Raw genomic sequence first — 20855 nt, 5'->3', positions numbered from 1 at the left:
CCCTGACGCATGTGCACTGTCTACCCTGACTGCATCACTGTCTACCCTGACGCATCACTTTCTACCCTGACTGCAGTCACTGTCTACCCTGACTGTATGCCACTGTCAAATCAAATCAAAATCAAATATTTGTCACATACACATGGTTAGCAGATGTTTAATGCGAGTGTAGCGAAATGCTTGTGCTCTAGTTCCCCACAATGCAGTAATAACCAACAAGTAATCTAACCTAACAATTCCACAACTACTACCTTATACACACAAGTGTAAAGGGATAAAGAATATGTACAAAAGATATATGAATGAGTGATGGTACAGAACGGCATAGGCAAGATGCAGTAGATGTATAGTTACAGTCTATACATATGAGATGAGTAATGTAGGGATGTAAACATAAAGTGGCATAGTTTAAAGTGGCTAGTGATACATGTATTACATAAAGATGGCAAGATGCAGTAGATGATATAGAGTACAGTATATACATATACATATGAGATGAGTAATGTAGGGTATGTAAACATTATATTAATGGCATTGTTTAAAGTGGCTAGTGATACATTTTACATAATTTCCATCAATTCCATCTATTAAAGTGGCTGGAGTTGAGTCAGTATGTTGGCAGCGCCACTAAATGTTAGTGGTGGCTGTTAACAGTCTGATGCCTTAGATAGAAGCTGTTTTTCAGTCTCTCGGTCCCTGCTTTGATGACCTGTACTGACCTCGCCTTCTGGATGATAGCGGGTGAACAGGCAGTGGCTCGAGTGCTTGTTGTCCTTGATGATCTTTATGGCCTTCCTGTGACTCGGGTGGTGAGGTGTCCTGGAGGCAGGTAGTTTGCCCCCGTGATGCGTTGTGCAGACCTCACTACCCTCTGGAGAGCTTACGGTTGTGGCGGAGCAGTTGCCGTACCAGGCGGTGATACAGCCCGACAGATGCTCTCGATTGTGCATCTGTAGAAGTTTGCTGCGCCTTCTTCACAACGCTGTCTGTGTGGGTGGGACAATTCAGTTTGTCCGGATTGTACACCGAGGAACTTAAACTATTCCACCTTCTCCACTACTGTCCCGTCGATTTGGATAGGGGGGTGCTCCTCTGCTGTTTCCTGAAGTCCACAATCATCTCCTTTGTTTTGTTGACGTTGATGTGAGGTTATTTTCCTGACACCACACTCCGAGGCCCTCACTCCTCCCTGTAGGCCGGTTCTTGTCGTGTTGGTAATCAAGCCTACCACTGTAGTGTCGTCCGCAAACTTGATGATGAGTTGAGGTGTGCATGGCCACGCAGTCTGGGTGAACAGGATACAGGAGAGGCTCAGAACGCACCCTTGTGGGGCCCCGGTGTTGAGGATCAGCGGGGTGGAATGTTGTTACCTACCCTACCACCTGGGGCGGCCCGTCAGGCAGTCCAAGACCCAGTTTCAGCACGGGCGGGTGAGGTGCGAGATCTCCAGTGCATGGTGGCTCGAATCTTGGGAGTGACGATTCTGGAGGGTACTATGCGAGTTCAAATGCTGAGCTGTATCGATGAACAGCATTCTCACATAGTTATTCTCTTTTCCATCATCAGGGGTGGTAGGGCAGTGTGCAGTATGGTGGGTTGCATTCGTAGTCTGGTGGAACGCATAATGTGCTGGAAGCTGATAGGGTCTAGGGTGTCAGAGTTAGCGGTGGGAGGTGATCATGGTCCTTGACTAGTCTCTCAAAGCACTTCATGATGATGGAAGTGAGTGCTACGGGCGGGTAGTCATTTATGCTCAGTACCTTAGCTTTCTTGGGAAACAGGGAACAATGGTGGCCCTCTTGGAAGCATGTGTGGAACAGCAACTGAGATAAGGATTGATTGAATATGTCCTTAAACACACCAGCCAGCTGGTCTGCGCTATGCTCTGAGGAGCCGGCTGGGAATGCCGTCTGTGGCCTGCCAGCCTTGCGAGGATTAACACGTTTAATGTTTTACTCACCTCGGCTGCTAAGTAAGGAGAGCCGCAGGTTTTGGTAGCGGCCGTGTCTGTGCAGTGCCACTTGTATTGTCCTCAAAGCGAGCAAAAAAATTATTTTGTCTGTCTGGGAAGCAAGACATCCTGGTCCGCGACGGGGCGTGTTTTTCTTTGTAATCCGTGATTGACTGTAGACCCTTTCCACATACCTCTTGTGCTTGAGCTGTTGAATTGCGAGTCTACTTTGTCTCTATTACTGGCACTTAGCGTTGTTTGATTACTTGCGGAGGATATAGCTACACTGTTTGTATTCGGTCATTGTTCCGGTCACCTTGCCCGTGTTTAAAAGCAGTTGTCGCGCTTTCAGTGTTTCACGCGAATGCTGCCATCAATCCACGGTTTCGGTTTGGGAATGTTTTTAATCGTTGCTGTGGGTACGACATCGTCAATGCACTTTCTAATGAACTCGCTCACGAATCAGCTATTCGTGAATTTTGTTGTGACGCAATGCGAGACATTATCCCAATTCCACGTGATCGAAGCAGTCTTTTAAGCGTGGAATCAGATTGGTCGACCAGCTGTGAACAGACCTGAGCGCGGGAGCTTGCTTGTTTTAGTTTCTGTTTGTAGCTGGAAAGCAACAAAATGGAGCTTGGTCACTTTTTCCGAAAGGAGGGCGGGGAGGCCTTATATGCGTCGCGGGAGATTAGATAACAACGATCCAAGGTGTTTACAGCGGCCTGGTAGCACAATTCGATATGCTGATAGAGATTTAGGGAGTTTTGTTTTTTCAGATTAGCCTTGTTAAAATCCTCAGCTACGATGAATGCAGCCTCAGGGTGTGTGTGTTCTCCAGTTTACATAAGTCAGATAAATTTCGTTCAGGGCCATCGATGTGTCTGCTTGGGGAATATACGGCTGTGATTATAATCGAAGAGAATTCCCTTGGGAAATAATGCGTCGACATTTGATTTGGTGAGAATATTCTAAATCAGTTGTGAACAGATGATTTGAGTTCCTGTATGTTGTGTTATCTCTCTCTTGTGTTAGGCTACAGGGAGAGTGATGTAGGGTGAGGTGCTGTGTGTTAGGCTACAGGGAGAGTGATGTCAGGGCAAAAGCCGGACCAGCCAGGACGGAGAGCAGCAGGATCAGAGACAGCTAGGGCCTGTCGGAGCTCAGGATTTTCTCTCCTTTCTTTTGTTGTCGAACGTGGCTGGTGGAATAGCAGATCAAAGCCTGTTTCACAGCCTCCATCTCCCACTGCATCATTTACATATCTGTCAAATGTGCAATCATGGACAAGACTCAAAAACCCCGCTCTCGCATCCATTAATAAATGAATCTGACCAAAGACAAAGGTTAGGTGGAAGATAGAATTGGCCAGGGGTATTCACCACTGCTCATTAATTCTGTTTATTCTTTTAGTGTTGGTTATTGCTCCTGTCTCTTCAAACAGGGAAGCTTTCAATCCATTAGGAGACCCACAGGGATGCATTATTCAAAAGGAAATTGTCATTGCTGTGAGCGGCGTGTTTACTATAGCCTGCCTATTTACCATAGTAGCTCATGAAATATGGAACTAGTGGAGGGGGCGTTCATGCGTCATGTAAGCAGGAGAAGTGCCGTTGAACGTGATGTATGTATGAGAGGTTTCCTGTGCTGGCTGCTGACTGCTGGTTGCCCGTGAGGAGGGAGACGGAAGGTTCAGTCAAGGAGATTCCCTCTTCACAACTGCCAAGGTTTTACTCTCATATTCTCACTTCATATCGCTGAAATTCACATTGACACTCTAAATGCATCTCAAGTAAAGGAAACATTGAGTTTCTTTGGTCGAAAGCCTCCTAGTATCTGTCCCTCTCAGTAAGGAGAGTTTTAGATGTCACCTTGAGATCCCCTAGTAATTAAAACAGAGGCTCTAAAACGGAAAGCGTATTGACCGAGCCACTCTACTGAAGTGAATGGCCTAATGGTGTCTGTTTGAGTGGGTGTGAAATAGGGCTGTTTTTGCCCATATGAAGTGGCCCGCCCCAAAGATGAGTGATTGCGTTCTCCGTGAACTCTTGGGCTCACCGGTTGATTTAATTGAGTTGAATTCAACTTAAGCCAGGTAGGAATGGAGACAGAGAGAAAATCCATGCTGTTGATCTATAAAACCCATTAGGCCTTCGATCTGGATCATACGGCTTATTTTGCTGAGAAAAACATGGTCACACTTCATACTTAGCTATCCCACAGGCCATTATTGGCCTATAGGGAGGGAGGGAGGAATCTTAGGGGACTATGCCTTCTGACTGACCTGGGTTCAGCTACTCACATTTACTTCTGGAACTGCAAGATATAGAGTTTAGTAAGCTGTAATAACTCGTTTGTCATGTTCATTTGGGTAAATGTATAGTCGTAAACTAATGATATAATCGATATATTACTCAAATATTACTTAGAAATACCATTATTAACTTGATATTCAATGGTTTGATGGTTCATCACTTCTGTAGCCGGAAGACTATCTCGATAGTCTCCTCTCTGGACAGCACAGTGAGCTCTAGCTTTAAGAGGAATGCACATCTACGTGACACAAATGCAGGCATTTCTATGTGATACAAATTTCTCTGCATATCATCCGAGAGTGTTAAATTGAAATGAAATAAAAACATGTTGTAATTGAATGATCAGCAGATGATTGGGGGCATGCCTTGCTGCCTGCCAACTGGTACGGGGCTGAGCTGCCAAATCAGCCTTAAAAACAGGCCTCAGCAGGAGGGCTTATTTCCTAGTGTTGCTCTTTCTCAGCGCAACGTTAGCCTCACCATATGTACTGTACACACAGAGGCAGGGCAGCTAGCGCCCAGCCTCACACATCACTGTCTGCAGACTGCCGCCTCACAACCTCTCTGCCTGCCTCACAATGACATCTCATCACTGTGTGGCATTTTTGTTGTGATTCCCACATATGATAGGTTGATTCTACAAATGCTATGATTAGCCAATATTGTTCAAGGTTCCCTTGAGAAAATATGCTTAAAGGCACCAGATAAGGGATTGCAGGCAAAAAATATATTTTTATCTGCTACTGTACATTTTAATCCTGCCTTGTATTGTGACAGGAGGGGACAATAAGGGAAGGGAGGGAAGCTAAATTGATCCCATCCTGGGTTATTTATTTAGATGGCAGGCCAGTGTAGAGCTACATACTGTAACATACTGTGTGGTCTGCTACAGTATGGATGGAGAGCAGAGCAGCGACAGCAGATACTGTGGGTTGGAGCTCCTCTAACAGAATGCTACACAGCCCTGTGTTAACTAACAGTTATTAAACCCACTCCAAGGCTAATTTCCCAGGGAGTTAAGTCAAAGCCCCATGCTCTTTCCAGCAAAATAAAAAAGCGAGCTGGCTACTGGAAAAGCCACGCTGACATGTTTGTCAAAGGATCTGACTGGGAGCTGTGCTTACGTTGGACTAAGCTCTGTACACACGTTTCCTCCTACTCAGAGACCCACTGGAATAGTACGGAGCTCTATGGAGACCCGGAGAGATCCTCTCAACCATTATAACGTCTTAGCTTAAAGCCTTCTCCATTGATGATCATATAAATGATCAAAGATGTTCACCYAGGGTTTTCTGACAGTTCTGAAGCTGATTGAACTCTGCACCGTGTTTCAGTTTGTCGGCTCTTTGTGGACAGGAAAGGGTGATTAAGACTTCCAATTAGTCACAGGGAAACTTTTGAACAGTGGAAGTTCTCTGTCTGTCTCTGTTTGAAATGAGACCCCTTTTTAAAAGCAGGAAGGAATGAACGTGGGCTAGATGTGAGGATGTACTCTCTCTCTGAGTCCCCAGTGGCTCAGATACCCTTTCTTTGGGAGACGCACCTTATGAAAAGAATTCTGTTCACGTTGATTTTTGCATCAACTGGCAAGAGTGAACTGTTACCAGAGAGACTGTGGGGACCAGAAAGGCTTCAGTCTGAGTAAATGTACTGAAATACAGAGTAAATATGTAACCATTTGGGCAGTGTGTGCATTTGTGTGAGTGTTGGTGAGTAAGCTATGTGTGATTGTGTATTTATGAGTTAGCGTTAGAGTATCTGTGCATGTGCATTTGTGTTACTTCTTGGTTTATGTGTGTTTGTGAGTGTCTTTGTATGCGTTTGCCTTTGTGCATGTGTGTTTCTCCCTGCGGGGATCGAGGCAGGCTGTGTGGGGTGTTATCTGCCTCTGCGGAGGGGTGACAGCTAATCACCGACCTTGACGATCACTGGGAGAGAGGTGGGGTGAGGCCGCCAGGCGGGAGGAGGGGGAGGATGCTTGTGAGGTCCATTGGTTGAGTAACACGGTCGACTTGGATCTGGCATCTCCTCTGTCCAAACCCCTGAATTAGTGCTGGGGCCTGTCTGAGGCTGAGGCAGACATCTCCCACCCGGCCCAGCCCAGCCCAGCCCAGCTCTGCTTGGCTAATAACAGCCAGATCAGGAGAGATATATAGACTGCGATAGGGGAGCCAGTGACAGGACGTTGTGACATTTCTTGATGAGCTGAATACATTTCCATGTTTACCTACTCTGTCAGTGGTGCCTTTGATCTCCCTTCTGCCTGAGCTGCTCCAACATTCTCAGCCTCACTGAGAATACCTGCAGATTTGTGTTAACATATAGTCGTGTGTTTCTGAGAGGAGAGAGTGAAGGGAAGAGGGAGGGAAGAAATGACGCCTTTCAAGAGGTGCCTTGTCAGGTGTAAAGAGATCAGGAATGATTACCTCACCATCTCATGAATCTCTGTAGACGACGACAATGCTAAATGCATTTGTAGATCATTTGCAGTGCTTGGTGGGATAAAGCGTCTGTGATTCAGTGTGACAGCTTGTGTTGCCTGTTGACACAGTGGAGATCACAGGGCTGGGGGAGCGGGGCTGTTGTGAGCGGGTGTGCCGGTGTCATGAGATGGCAGGCTGGAGAGAGACAGGGAATCAGTCTGTATTTTCAGGAACAACGTGATACTACTATGTCTCCTTTATCTGTCATTGCATTCAGCTTTTTATCATGTTCTGGGCTGAGTAACAACGAGACTAACAAAGAATGGAATCTGTGAGCAGAATATGAGTTTAGTGGAAGGGTTTAGATATCTACAAAAAAAGATAGCTACAAAAGAATTGCCCTTAAGCATTTGTTAAATTAACTTTTGAGTGTTTTCAGATTTCTATGAAATATGACTTACAGCATAATTACTTTCAATATGAGTGAAATAGTTTTCCTTACAAAATATGAACTATGTTAAAAAACATATTTTCTGTTTTGGAATGGTGTGGGCATACCCCAACAATATAATGGTGTGGGCGTATACCAGTCATTAAAAATATTAATGTGAGTAGACCGCTGATTGGCCAGCTCATCCTCCTCTAGACCGCTGATTGGCCAGCTCAGTTTGAGGTTGTTTTAAAAAATAAAAAATCTAAAATTTATGCTCTGGCCACAAATATGATTATAGGATGAGTCAACAACATTATTTGGGTATGAAACGTGAGATTTTCACTAGACAGTTACTTTAACAATGGGTTAAATTTTATTCAAAGTTCATTGACATTAACACTCATTGGGGCCCTTATTAGTTTTAAGTAGTGGGATTTCAAACTCCCTTTAGAGCAAATTTACACTACAACATAACACACTACCAAGCAGGCAGTGAGCCCCATATCCTGTGGCTCCTGGCCCGTCTGGTACAATCTACTATGGTGATGTATAGTCTTCAGACTGATTGGCAGGTCTCCCAGTGTGTGTGTGTGTGCTGGGTGACATGCTGAGCCGGCCACATAGAGAGGCCCTCCTCTGCCTGCAGTTGCACACCTCCCACTGAGTCCCAAAACTGGTGCTCCCTCTGATTGACTCTGTTCCAGAGGCCCCAGGCAGGCAGACACCACAGCCCCTGACTGCAGACTAGAGCCCTAACAAGACAGAGCTTGATTGGGACAACCTCACTCAGTCACTCACCACCAACCACCAACCACCTACAGTTATAGTTTACTTTGAGCTGAGGCAGACAGACAGGGCATGAGCAGAGCTATGGGAATGATTTACTGATGGGCCTTTGGATAATTTTTAACTCTTATTTCTCAAAATGAGTATTTGCCATTCTAACAAGGCCGAGCAGAGTGGGAAAATATATTATTATACCTTTCTATACCATCAAAGGACTTATTAATGTCTTTTGTCCTTGAGCTGTCATTGTTATTTCAAATTTTCAGTCTTCAATGAGAGAAAATTGACAAAGCGACAGTATTGGAATTGGCTTCTGAATGAATAACAGAATATTACATTCACAGTGTAGCAACAATGGGTCTATTGAAAATCTCTTTGCATGCATGTAATCTTTGTGTTCGTCTAATATTGCGTTCGCTGTACAAAGAGTGGGATACAAAAACACATTTAAACCCCTAGCCTTGGGTGGTTTGGTGAACATTTCTCCTTCCTCCTGCATCTTTCTGTGGCTTCATAATGTGAATGTATAAATTGGGGCTAAAATGACATTCTGCAGACCTGTGACATATCCGCTCGGTTGTCATCAGCCAGCATGAGAATTCTAATGTTGTCGTGGTAATTTGGAGCTGGGAAATTTGGGGCGAGGGTGGGAGGGGATGTGGGGAGGACGGTTAGAGACTGCAGGTCACTTTCCAAACAGAGACCTTGCTGTGGGAGGTGGGATCCTTATGAAGGGCTGATCAGGCACCTTGGGTAGCCTTCAGCACGATGATGAATTACCTGCTTGTCTGGCTCAGCTCAGAGAGGATGGCGTGGGACCCAGGCCTCCCGCCTGTCAGAGAGAGAGGAGCACGACTTACCCCCAGCTCACAGTACAGCGCAGGGCTGGGGACTGGGACGGCATCAACCATCAGCCCACTGACATGATGTCCTGTCATTCATACACCTGTTTATATACAGCTTTATAGACTACATCCAATACCATACCTCCCTGAGCTAAATACCTTACATGGTATTATCTATACTCATAATACATCTATCAATCAAACACACCCTATAAACCCCTACAGCTCAGCTATGACTGCTGGCTCAGGTGGGGATATTAGAATTAAGTAATAAGGCCAGAGGGGGTGTGGTATATGGCCAATATACCACGGCTAAGGGATGTTCTTATGTACGACACAACACGGAGTGCCTAGATTCCGCCCTTAGTCGTGGTATATCGGCCATATACCACAAACCCCTGAGGTGCCTTATTGCTGTTATAAGCTGGTTACCAACGTAACTAGAAGAGTAAAAATAAATGTTTTGTCATACCCGTGGTATACGGTCTGATATACCACAGCTGTCAGCCAATCAGCATTCAGGGCTCGAACCACCCAGTTTATAATTATTTATGTATTATATATTCACTCACCTCTTTGAGTAGGAGAGTAACCAACACAAACAAAAATTGGCTCTGGTGTGTTAGGTGAGGGACTATGAAGGACTGGTAAATATACAGCAGCACATTGTTTCAGTTGGCACCAGAAGCTCTCTATCTTACATGTAGGCTGTAGTACAACTATAGAGGATGTGACCTCAGGTAAATCCTCTGTGTCCTGTGAATCATTCCCTTCCTCTGTACATGTGCCTGGTAGGCTGGGTTACAGTGGGGTGCAGAGCTAGGATAGGATTATCTGTATCAGTGGAGATGTTTTTGGCGTCTCTCTCTATCACTGCTGGACCAATGTATCATATGGTGGGCTATTCTGAGGCTGTGTTGTGTGTGTGTGTGTGGGTGTTTGTGTGGTGTGTGTGTGTGGTGTTGTTGTGTGTGTGTGTGTGTGTGTGTGTGTGTGTGTGTGTGTGTGTGTGTGTGTGTGTGTGTACCGAGTGCATGTGTGTCCGTGTGTGCCTCAACTCTGCCCTGCACTAATGGCAGCTGGCATGGGGCCAGCATCAGAGGGGAGGTAATTAGAGTCCAGAGGTTTGGGGAATGAGTAACAATCCCCCCAATCTCACTACTAACAGATGTGTGTTTGATCTTTTAACAAACCTCACTGCCGCTCTCCCCTACGGATCACTAGCCGGCCTAAGAAAAGGGAGGAAAAACACAGTTGATTTCTGGCGTGGACTTGGTAATGTGCGAGACAGAGAAAATGGACTGGGGGAATGAAGAGAAGATGCAAAGTGAAAAGACCTGGGGAAAGAGAGCTGGGCCGGTTGCGGCTCAGTTCAAATCAGTACTATGATTTGCTCCAGGGTGATTCAACAGTGTTTGGGATGCAGCACGTTCTGTCTTTAATCCCCAGAATTATTCAAATAGAGAGAAGAGACCAGGAAGTAGGAGGCTATTCACAGACTGCTTTGAACCGGGAGTCAGAAGATGGAATGTGTTTCATTCACTGAGTAACATGAGGCTCTGTGTAACCTTGAACTGCCCTCTAAATAGAGCCAGACAAAGTAGGAGCGTAATGCCTCATTATAACACCAAATACTATGGAAGCCTTTCTCTATTGTGTTACACCATTACATGTTTCTGATGGAAATAATTCCTTAGGACAAGGAACAGCTTTTCAAATTCCACCTAAAGCTTTAAGAAAGAGAGAATACTCCTGCAAGCAGGGGTAGTTTTCAGTGTAAAGTGCGAAGAATGTCTAGCACCTGCTCCTGCGTTTGCAATGGCGTTAGGTTAGAATAAACTTTGTCTCACTAGAGAAAGAGAGAGATTTCAAGTTGCCACCTCATCTTTCTTCTCCGGCTGCCTCTGACCTTTCGCTCCCCGTCTCTTTGTTTTAATCTTCTCCAGGAGCACTATGGAGTGATTGTGTGTTCTTCTCCAGTGGGCCAGCTCCTCCCTGGTTTCCCCTCCTACAATCCCACCTTTGTATTCATGCTTCAGATCCCCACTATTGTTCTGCTTTATAACTCTGGGAAACCAGCATCACTCAAGTATATTAGCTGGAGCCTATTACTGTCGCTGGGATCGCTTCTCTGAGCCATATTAAAGACTCCCCAGACAAAACCGTCTGTCATGTTAATCCAAGCTTTAATAAATAGAGGGATGTGAAACTGTATTCAAATAGGGGCTCCTGCATTTATGCTGACAAAGAGAGACGAGCTATCAAGAACGACAGACGACAGCGTTTTGCATTAAAGAGAGGGAGAAAAAAAACAGATTCGATTGGCATTCATTCATTCCCATTGTGACGAGAAATGTCATATTATTGAAATGGCCTTTAAAATAACTTAAACCTAATCTAAGTTAAACACTGCAGGTGGCTCGGATATTGGGGGATATTGGCAGCTGTAATTGAATTGAATGCTTTTCAACTGAAGACTCTAAAGCCTTTTATCCGTATCATACACCTATAGATAACACGGTATACAATGTCTAGCTCAGCTGAGAGGACCAAGATTTTGTTCATTGGATGCGTGTACATCAGACCACGCTATCTTGAACATGATTACTCATGAAAAGAGAAATCGTGTTATCACATTTTATTTTCCAGTTGGTTATTCAATGAACGTGTGCATCACAATGTTAATAGGGATGTCATACTGTTAGTTCACACATAGACACAGACAACGGCCTGGCGGCATAGCAGAGAGCCTATTGCATCCATGAGAAGCATTCTCACTGGTAACAAAGAGGGAATTGAAGTGCAGCTCCCTGCTTCATGGCCATCACCTACTTTCACAGCTTGGGAAAAAAGGGCAAAGATACCATTTTTTTATTTTTTTTATTACTCTGACTTGGTCTCTTGCACCCTGTCTCTTTGGTTAGCCATCGATCGGCTTCAAGAAATGGAAATCTAGTTAAACCAGCCTTTCAAAACCAGAGAAGGGCTGCTGAATTATATAATACGGATAGTGCAAATCCTCATTTAATAAAGGAGAGGAGAGAAGAGAGGAGAGAGGGAGGGAGAGAGGAGAGAGGAGAGAAGAGAGGAGAGAGGGAGGGAGAGAGAAGAGGAACACAGCAACCTTGGTCATCATCTCCTGAACATGTTGTTGCCTGCTGTTGCTCTCGGTCTAAATGAAAACTGACATATTTATATTTATTTGAAATTAACATGATTGTGGGCTTGCCAGTGTCAGGAGGATCTTATTTACATACCAATTAGCAGATTTACTAACCACCTTTTCTACTGATTAATATAATTACCATATACACAAGCATGCATATGAGAGAGATGGAGAGGGAAGAGGATGGGGGCAGCTTGTGAGACTGCCGTGAAATTCATATGTCTGCTAAAAGAGAAAGCTGATTGCCTTGCCTTGGCAAAGGGAAAAAGGCAGCACTTTAAGTAAGTCCTACATGTTAAACTGTTACCTCCAGGGCACAGGGATTTCTCACCTCTCCAATTACTATTTGAGCTGGAAAGCACAATATTTCCCAGCCTGTCTGGTTCTTTCTCACGAGGGAGGGGCCAAGGCTCGATCGGCTGTTACGCGGAGGTGGCTCGCAGGCATACTCCATTCCGACAGAAAGAGGAGAGGAGGCTCTCTGCTCGAGTGTGGTGGAGGGGGAACGGGCTGCCTGGCTGGCGCAATGAAGCCTTATTAATCAAATGACCCCGTAATGCACAGTTCTCTGCAGCCTGGCACAGGAACAGAGAGAGGGATTGATGGACAGGGCCTAGTCATCCTAGTTACCCCTTCCTGCATACTTAGCTAACTGCATGGACTACTCCTCTCCCAGCCCAGGGCCATGCACTGGCACGCGGGACTGACTGAGACAGAGCGAGGCTAGGGGAGGACTGTGAACTGAAGACACCGTTCCATCATAGTAGTAATGCAGTCTGCCTGACTGCTCTCTGTGTCAGTCCATTGGTCAGACTCGCCATTCTGTGACTCCCTCTCTAATTGTGCATATTTGTTGTGCTGATGGCTTTGCTCAGTGCTGCAGGAGGATCTGTTGAAGCCATCGCCGTGGCACCCGGAGGCATTCTATGACACACAAAGGTCCCTGCTAGAATATGCATCATAGCGACATCGTTGGATGCAGAGCGTGGGACCTCATAAATATTTAATTCTGACAGATTTTAGGAATTGTCTTCCTCAAGTGTTTTTCTTCAGCCATTTTGTTAATGTCAACATAAGAAAAAGCCTTAGTAGAGTCACAAAGCGTATACTGTATAATTATATGTATGTATGATTCTGGTTGAATAATAAAGGTTGACTGAATATTTTGTAGTCTTACAGTATATAGCCTTTTCTTCTGCCACCTGTGTCTTTAGTAATGGAACTCAAAATGTAAATCAAATATATACGCCTCTCCAATCCACTATCACTCAGGCAATTCACTGTTGATTGTTCCTCCGGTCAGAGCACAGCTTTAGACACCAAATGACCGGATACCCTTTTGCCTGGCTCACAACACTCACATTTAGCGTTATGAAGGAATATCATGCTTATAGGCTGTGTATATTACAGGTCACTGATTTGTGTCATCATGACCAGGTGAGTGTGAAAGGGGTCAAGGTGTAGGACAATGGACTGCAGTGAGGGCCATCTCATTTTTTACTGGGGAGAAAGTGATCCCATGAAGTGATGCTTTCCAGTATGAGAATTTCCACCAACACAGACTAGTCTAGACAGTACAGTAAGTCAAGATAGGAGCAGAGCAGGTATGGAACATTAGTGTCTGAACACACTATTGAACAGCTGCCTCCCAGCCTAAGGGGGTCAGGAAATTACTAGCAGCCCTGGTTCAGGTTCCAGGTTCCTTACATACCAGGAGTTCTGTGTGGACTGGATCTCCAACTCTACTCTTCTAAGGGACACAGTGGCCTGCTCTCCTGCTCTTGTTGACAACGACCACCATGCCTGGTCACTATCAGACATCCCAGCTGTCTTCATGGTGTCCCTGTACTGAAGGGGAGGAGGGGGTGTACTGAAGTTGTTTTGTGTCAGACATTTTGGGTTTCTCTCTTACTGTAACGGCTGTCCTCCTCCTCATCTGAAGAGGAGTAGTAACAAGGATCGGAGGACCAATGCCCAGCGGGGTACGTGTTCATTTTCTTTAATAACGAACGAACACAGAATCAAAACAATAAACGATACGTGAAATACAAACCGAAACAGTTCCGTGTGGAACAAACACTGACACGGAAAACAACCACCCACGAAACCCAGGTGGAAAAAGGCTACCTAAGTATGATTCTCAATCAGAGACAACTAACGACACCTGCCTCTGATTGAGAATCATACCAGGCCAAACGAAAAAACCAACATAGAAAAACGAACATAGATAACCCACCCAACTCACGCCCTGACCATACTAAAACAAAGAAATAACAAAAGAACTAAGGTCAGAACGTGACACTTACGTCCCTCACTGCTGTGTAATTACAAGTGTTTCCTGGATGTGAAGTTTGGCCTGCTGTTCCTTGTTAAAGCACTACTAGTAAAACCACTGGAGTGTGCATGCTGCACATTGCAGGGAGAAGAGCCGAGAGACAGCGATATTCATTTTCTCTGTAAAACAATTAATTGAGAGGGTTGTCACAAGCTTGTCCAGGGTCATTGAAGCAGCTATTTCCGCTTTGTTCATTGAGAGCATTGTTAAATAATATGAGTCTTGTAAAACAAATGTGAAAGAAGACCCATAGTACTTCAGAGTCATTGACAGCGTGTTCAGTTACAGTGCATTCGGAAAGTATTCAGACCCCTTGACTTTTTCCACATTTTGTTATGTTACAGCCTTATTCTAAAATTGATTCAATTGTTATTTTTTCCCCTCATCACAATACCCCATAATGATGAAGGAAAAACAGGTTTTTAGAAATTTTTGCAAATGTTTAAAAAAATTAAAAATTAAACATCACTTTTACATAAGTATTGAGACCCTTTACTCAGTACTTTGTTGAAGCACCAATGGCAGCGATTACAGACTCAAATCTTCTTGGGTATGACGCTACAAGCTTGGCACACCTGTATTTGGGGAGTTTCTCCCATTCTTCTCTGCATATCCTCTCAAGCTCTGTCAGGTTGGATGGGGAGCTTTGCTGCACAGCTTTTTTCAGGTCTCTCCAGAGATGTTAGATTGGGTTCAATCCGGGCTCTGGCTGGGCCACTCAAGGACATTCAGAGACTTGTACTGAAGCCACTCCTGCGTTGTCTTGGCTGTGTGCTTAGGGTCGTTGTCCTGTCTGAGGTCCTGAGTGCTCTGGAGCAGGTTTTTATAAAGGATCTCTCTGTACTTTGCTCTGTTCATCTTTCCCTCGATCCTGACTAGTCTCTCAGTTCCTGCCGTTGAAAAACATCCCCACAGCATGATGCTGCCACCACCATGCTTCACCGTAGAGATGGTGCCAGGTTTCATCCAGACGTGGCGCTTGGCATTCAGGCCAAAGAGTTCAATCTTGGTTTCATCAGACCAGAGAATCTTGTTTCTCATGGTCTAAGAGTCTTTAGGTGCCTTTTAGCAAACTCCAAGCGGGCTGTCATGTGCCTTTTACTGAGGAGTGGCTTCCGTCTGGCCTCTACCATAAAGGCCTAATTTATGGAGTGCTGCAGAGATGGTTGTCCTTCTGGAAGGTTCACCCATCTCCACAGAGGAACTCTGGAGCTCTGTAAGAGTCACCATTGGGTTCTTGGTCACCAAGGCTCTTCTCCCCCAAATGCTCAGTTTGGCCCGGGCGGAAAGCTTTGTCTTGGGGTTCCAAACTTCTTCCATTTAAGAATGCTGGAGGCCACTGTTTTCTTGTGGACCTTCAATGCTGCAGAAATGTTTTGGTACCGTTCCTCAGATCTGTGCCTCGACACAATCCTGTCTCTGAGCTCTACGTACAATTCCTTCAACCTCATGGCTTGGGTTTTGTTCTTACATGCACGGTCAACTGTGGGACCTTATATAGACAGGTGTGTGCCTTTCCAAATCATTTCTAATCAATTGAATTTACCACGGGTGGACTCCAATCAAGTTGTAGAAACATCTCAAGGATGATCATTGGAAAAAGGAGTCTCATAGCAAAGGGTCTGAAACTTATGTAAATATATTTTTTTTTTTTTATATACATTTGCAAACATTTCCAAAATCTGTATGGGGTATTGTGTGTAGATTGATGAGGACATTTCTTTATTTAATGCATTTTAGAATAAGGCTGTAACATAACAAAATATGGAAAAAGTCAAGGGGTCTGAATACTTTCCGAATGCATTGTTACCATTCTGTGTCCCAAAGCAGTAGTAGTCTGCACTCTGCCTCCCCTCATGACTAATCAAACATATAAATCTTATGACTCAGCGTCTCCTTCACCACCACAAAATCTTTCCCTCTTTATCCTCTGGTTTCTGGAAGTCTACGTTTCACAGAGACACTGACTGGGCCTTGACGTAGAGTCAAGGGAAGGGATTCAAAATAGTCACATACAAATCATCCCCCCATTGTATTGCAGCAGAGACCTCACTGTGTTCCTGTCCCAGTGGACAGTGAGCTGTGGTGTTCTTAGCCCCAGATCCCGGGGAAGCTCCTCTGATTCCTATCTGTTATGTGCTGAATGTAAATAATGGGGTGATTGCCGCTGATCTAAACTGCTGTCATAATGCATTTCCTTAGCCCTTAAATATCCCCCTGTCGCTTTTTCAGCCCAAAAATGCTACATGTCTCTGTGCTTATTGATGCTTCTGTCCTTGGATAAATAATTCAAATTGGCTGCTGTTTGAATTATTTATCCAAGGACAGAAGCATCAATAAGCACAGAGACATGTACCACAGAGACTGACTGGGCGTTTTTATAAGGTTTTTCATACTTATAGATTTAGTTGATGCATTGGCCCGGGTGGAAAGGTTGTCCGGGAGTGGACGTTTAGCATCATATTATCTGACAGGAACAGGATAAGCCTTCCCGCCGGGGTCCTGGGATCTAAACAAGGGTTTGATTACCTTCCCTTTGTGTTTTTCCTGCTTAGAGTGCAAACCTCCTCCACCTGAGTCAATCTGCATTCCCCAATACTCTCAACCCATCTTGTCCTCAGGTTCAACCTCGACAGGTATTTAGTAAATCACCCTAGCTAGCACAAGCTCTATATTCAACTTAAATACAAGAATGAGCCGATTACCATTTTAACTTCTGCTTGGTGGGAAGTGTTGGTGGCACTGTGTGTCTGTCACCTGTACTGCCTCATCCTAACTGGCTGCTTGAATCTGCCATGTAGTCGTTAGCTCAACAGTCATGTGCATGCTCTCCTGTAGGTTCAAGTGTGTTTGTGTAGCAGTAATTCAATGAATACGTGTTTTCATGATCCTTAGTTATTAAAGGTGAACTAGTCTTGATTCTTGGCCCCAGACTGCCTTTGTAGAGCGTGGTGCTCTTTCTTGGTGGACACAAAGCCAGAGGACTGCATTGCTCCAGTCTATAGCTAACGTAACATACACTGAATAAATAGACTAGGGCTCTTTTCTTCATTGTCACAAAAGGCCAGCCACTCCACTGGGGTCCCCACTCCCCTTTTACATAGTGATAAGATGCATTATCCTTTGAACCTTTCTTTTCAGCCAGCCAGGAGAAAGGAAAGAGTGAGAGAGGAGGAGGGAAGAGAGAGAGAGAGAGAGAGAGAGATTTCTCCTTCCCTGGAGTGAGACTGTGTGGAGGGGTTTTGTGTGAGCGGTGAAGAGGTCCTTAACCTTCTATCAGATAGAGCCATAGAGTTGTGCTCTGCCTGAATGGCTGCATTGAAGAGCCCTGAAGCAGAGGAGAAACGCCACATCACTGCTGAACTTGTGTCCTGCGTTGAATAAGCTGCCTGACACCTGTCCTCCCACTGCAGTGTCATAATAACAGACAGACACACGGCTATCTTAACATCACTGAACGTGGGAAGCCTATAATACACTACGTTGATGGCCTATAGGCCTCTTCATTTTACAAGGCTATGCTAGTATTTCCACTAGGCGTTTGTATCTAAGCAATAAGGCACAAGAGGCAGTGCTGTGTCATGAATACAGTCACAGGTAAATGGCATTGACTTTTGGTCATGTTGCTACAGACGCGACCCAGTCGTTAATTATTTTTGCATAGTTGCTCAGTCCCCTCCTGTACTCCCTGTTCACCCACGACTGCATGGCCAGGCATGACTCCAACACCATCATTAAGTTTACAGACGACACAACAGTGGTAGGCCTGATCACCGACAACGACGAGACAGTCTATAGGGAGGAAGACAGAGACCTGGCCGGGTGGTGCCAGAATAACAACCTATACCTCAACGTAACCAAGACTAAGGAGATGATTATGGACTACAGGAAAAGGAGGACCGAGCACACCCCCATTCTCATCGACGGGGCTGTAGTGGAGTAGGTTGAGAGCTTCAAGTTCCTTGGTGTCCACATCAAAACAAACTAGAATGGTCCAAACACACCAGACAGTCGTGAGGAGGGCACGACAAAGCCTATTCCCCTCAGGAAACCAAAAAGATTTGGCATGGGTCCTGAGATCCTCAAAAGGTTCTACAGCTGCAACATCGAGAGCATCCTGACTGGTTGCATCACTGCTTGGTACGGCAACTGCTCGGCCTCTGACCGCAAGGCACTACAGCGGGTAGTGCGTACGGCCCCGGCGGAAGGCCCTAAAAATTGTCTAAGACCGCAGCCACCCCATTCATAGACTGTTCTCTCTTACTGCATGGCAAGCAATACCGGAGTGCCAAGTCTAGGACAAAAAGGCTTGTCAACAGTTTTTACCCCAAGCCATAAGACTCTTGAACAGGTAATCAAATGGCTACCCGGACTATTTGCATTGTGCCCCCCCCCCCCCCCCCCCAAACCCCTCTTTTTTACGCTGCTGCTACTCTCTGTTTATCATATATGCATAGTCACTTTAACTATACATTCATGTACATACTACCTCAATTGGGCCGACCAACCAGTGCTCCCGCACATTGGCTAACCGGGCTATCTGCATTGTGTCCCACCCACCACCCACCAACCCCTCTTTTACGCTACTGCTACTCTCTGTTCATCATATATGCATAGTCACTTTAACCATATCTATCTACCATATCTACATCTACATCAGCCTGACTAACCAGTGTCTGTATGTAGCCTCACTACTTTTATAGCCTCACTACTGTATATAGCCTGTATTTTTACTGTTGTTTTATTTCTTTACTTATCTATTGTTCACCTAATACCTTTTTTTCACTATTGGTTAGAGCCTGTAAGTAAGCATTTCACGGTAAGGTCTACCTACACCTGTTGTATTCAGCGCACATGACAAATAAACTTTGATTTGATTTAAAACAAAATGGTTGCTAAGCAGGCTGGATAACGTTCTTGTCACTTGCTAGCTAGCTAGCCAACTTCTGCTAACTCAGTCACGTCAAACATTGAACCTGAAATGACAGTACACTAGAGCATTTTCATTTGTTTGAGCATTTTTTCTATCGGCATTTACTTGGATATGTCCATGATAATGACGTTGGTGTGTGATTTTGACTGGCTCAGAAAAAGTTGTCTCATCTGGGCACCGAAATTCAAAAGTGAAACATTGTTCCTGAGGTCGGAAAGGCAGACAGTGAGGCTTATATTAACCCCGCTGTACCAAACTAAATGCTAGGCTGGAAGCAAGGGTAAATAATGTGCTCGTTGAGATAAAGACAAGAGATGATTGGGACTGCTACATGAACATGATACTCTTATGAAAGCGGAGTGATCATTATCAGATGGAACTGTTAGCAGGGATAGGTATGTCTGTGACGGCCAATACAGCACGGCTTGAAATGCTGCTTGTCCAATCAGCATCCAGGATCCAAACAACCAGTTTTATAATAGACATTATAAACCAGGTGGTCTGAGCCCTGAATGCTGATTGGCTGAAAGCCATTATATGTCAGACCGTATACCACGGGTATGACAAAAAAAGTATATTTACTGGTCTAATTACGTTGATGACCAGTTTATAATAGCAATAAGACACCTCAGGGATTTGTGGTATATGGCCAATATACCACGGCTAACGGCTGTATCCGGGCACTCCACTTTGCGTTGTGCTTAAGAACAGCCCTTAGCCATGGTATATTGGCCATATACCACACCTCCTCGGGCCTTATTGTTTAATTCTATCAGCTTCAGGGCACATACTACTATTTACCAGTGTAGGCTGTATATTATTTATAGGAAATGTGTTTTGCAGGGCTGATGTGTTCTTTGAAATTGGATGACTATAGGTGTGAAAAGAGTAAATCCTAGGCAATAATACATGCCAGTTAGTATATGCTTTTATCCAGATCAACTTACAGTCATTCGTGCATACATTTTACATATCGGTGGTCCTGGGAATTGAACCCACTACCTTGGCGTTACAAGCACCAGGCTCTACCAACTGAGCTACAAAAGACCAATGAGATATCATCCAATTGCCTATTTACCAGCTGACAAATACATGAGACCGTGTGAATGGCATACTACAGAGCTAAGCAGGTGGTTTAGGTCAATGTCCATTTGGAGGTGGTCATAGTACAGCAGGCCTAGCATGTGGGTGGTAGAGAGCTGCAGTAGACTAGTGCCTACATCCTGTGGCAGGTTTGCAGCGTGGCAGCAGCAGTGTGGCAGGGCCTGGCAGAGCTCCTCTTTATCAAGTCAGGCAGTTCCATCTGAGCCAGCCCCCTGCTCCTCTCTTCTCATCTCTTCCCTTGCTCCACATGGCCCTCCCCGCATTCCCGCCCTGCCACCCTCCCGCCCCGCCGCGCCTCGCCCCCCCACCCCCACCGGACCACACCACACTGCGCTGCCAAAACCTCCCCAGCACACAGCCTGCTCCGCTCCACACCGCACGTTACCTAGCGACCATAACCGGGGAATGTGTGGTTCTCGTTGCCCTATCTCCCCCTCTGTGATTTTGTACGGTGCTGTTTTTTTCCTCCTCTTCTTTGTGTTGTTCTCTCAACAAGAATCGACAATGAAAATGAGGCTGCCTAAATTCAACGTTGTTTTTACCACTTCTTCTGAATTATAGGGA

The 20855-nt window shown here is 45.1% G+C and overlaps 1 protein-coding gene across 1 annotated transcript in view; it reads left to right on the top strand.

Annotated features, from left to right (window-relative positions):
* Window positions 1-20855, top strand: part of LOC111950941 (RNA-binding protein Musashi homolog 2-like) — a 233891-nt gene that overhangs the window by 172905 nt on the left and 40131 nt on the right. The gene's annotated exons all lie outside the window — the stretch shown is intronic.

Source organism: Salvelinus sp. IW2-2015, linkage group LG23, assembly GCF_002910315.2.
Source record: "Salvelinus sp. IW2-2015 linkage group LG23, ASM291031v2, whole genome shotgun sequence".
Taxonomy (NCBI): Eukaryota; Metazoa; Chordata; class Actinopteri; order Salmoniformes; family Salmonidae; genus Salvelinus; species Salvelinus sp. IW2-2015.
The sequence above is the reverse complement of the archived record's forward strand: the minus strand, read 5'-3'. Positions and strand labels throughout refer to the sequence as shown.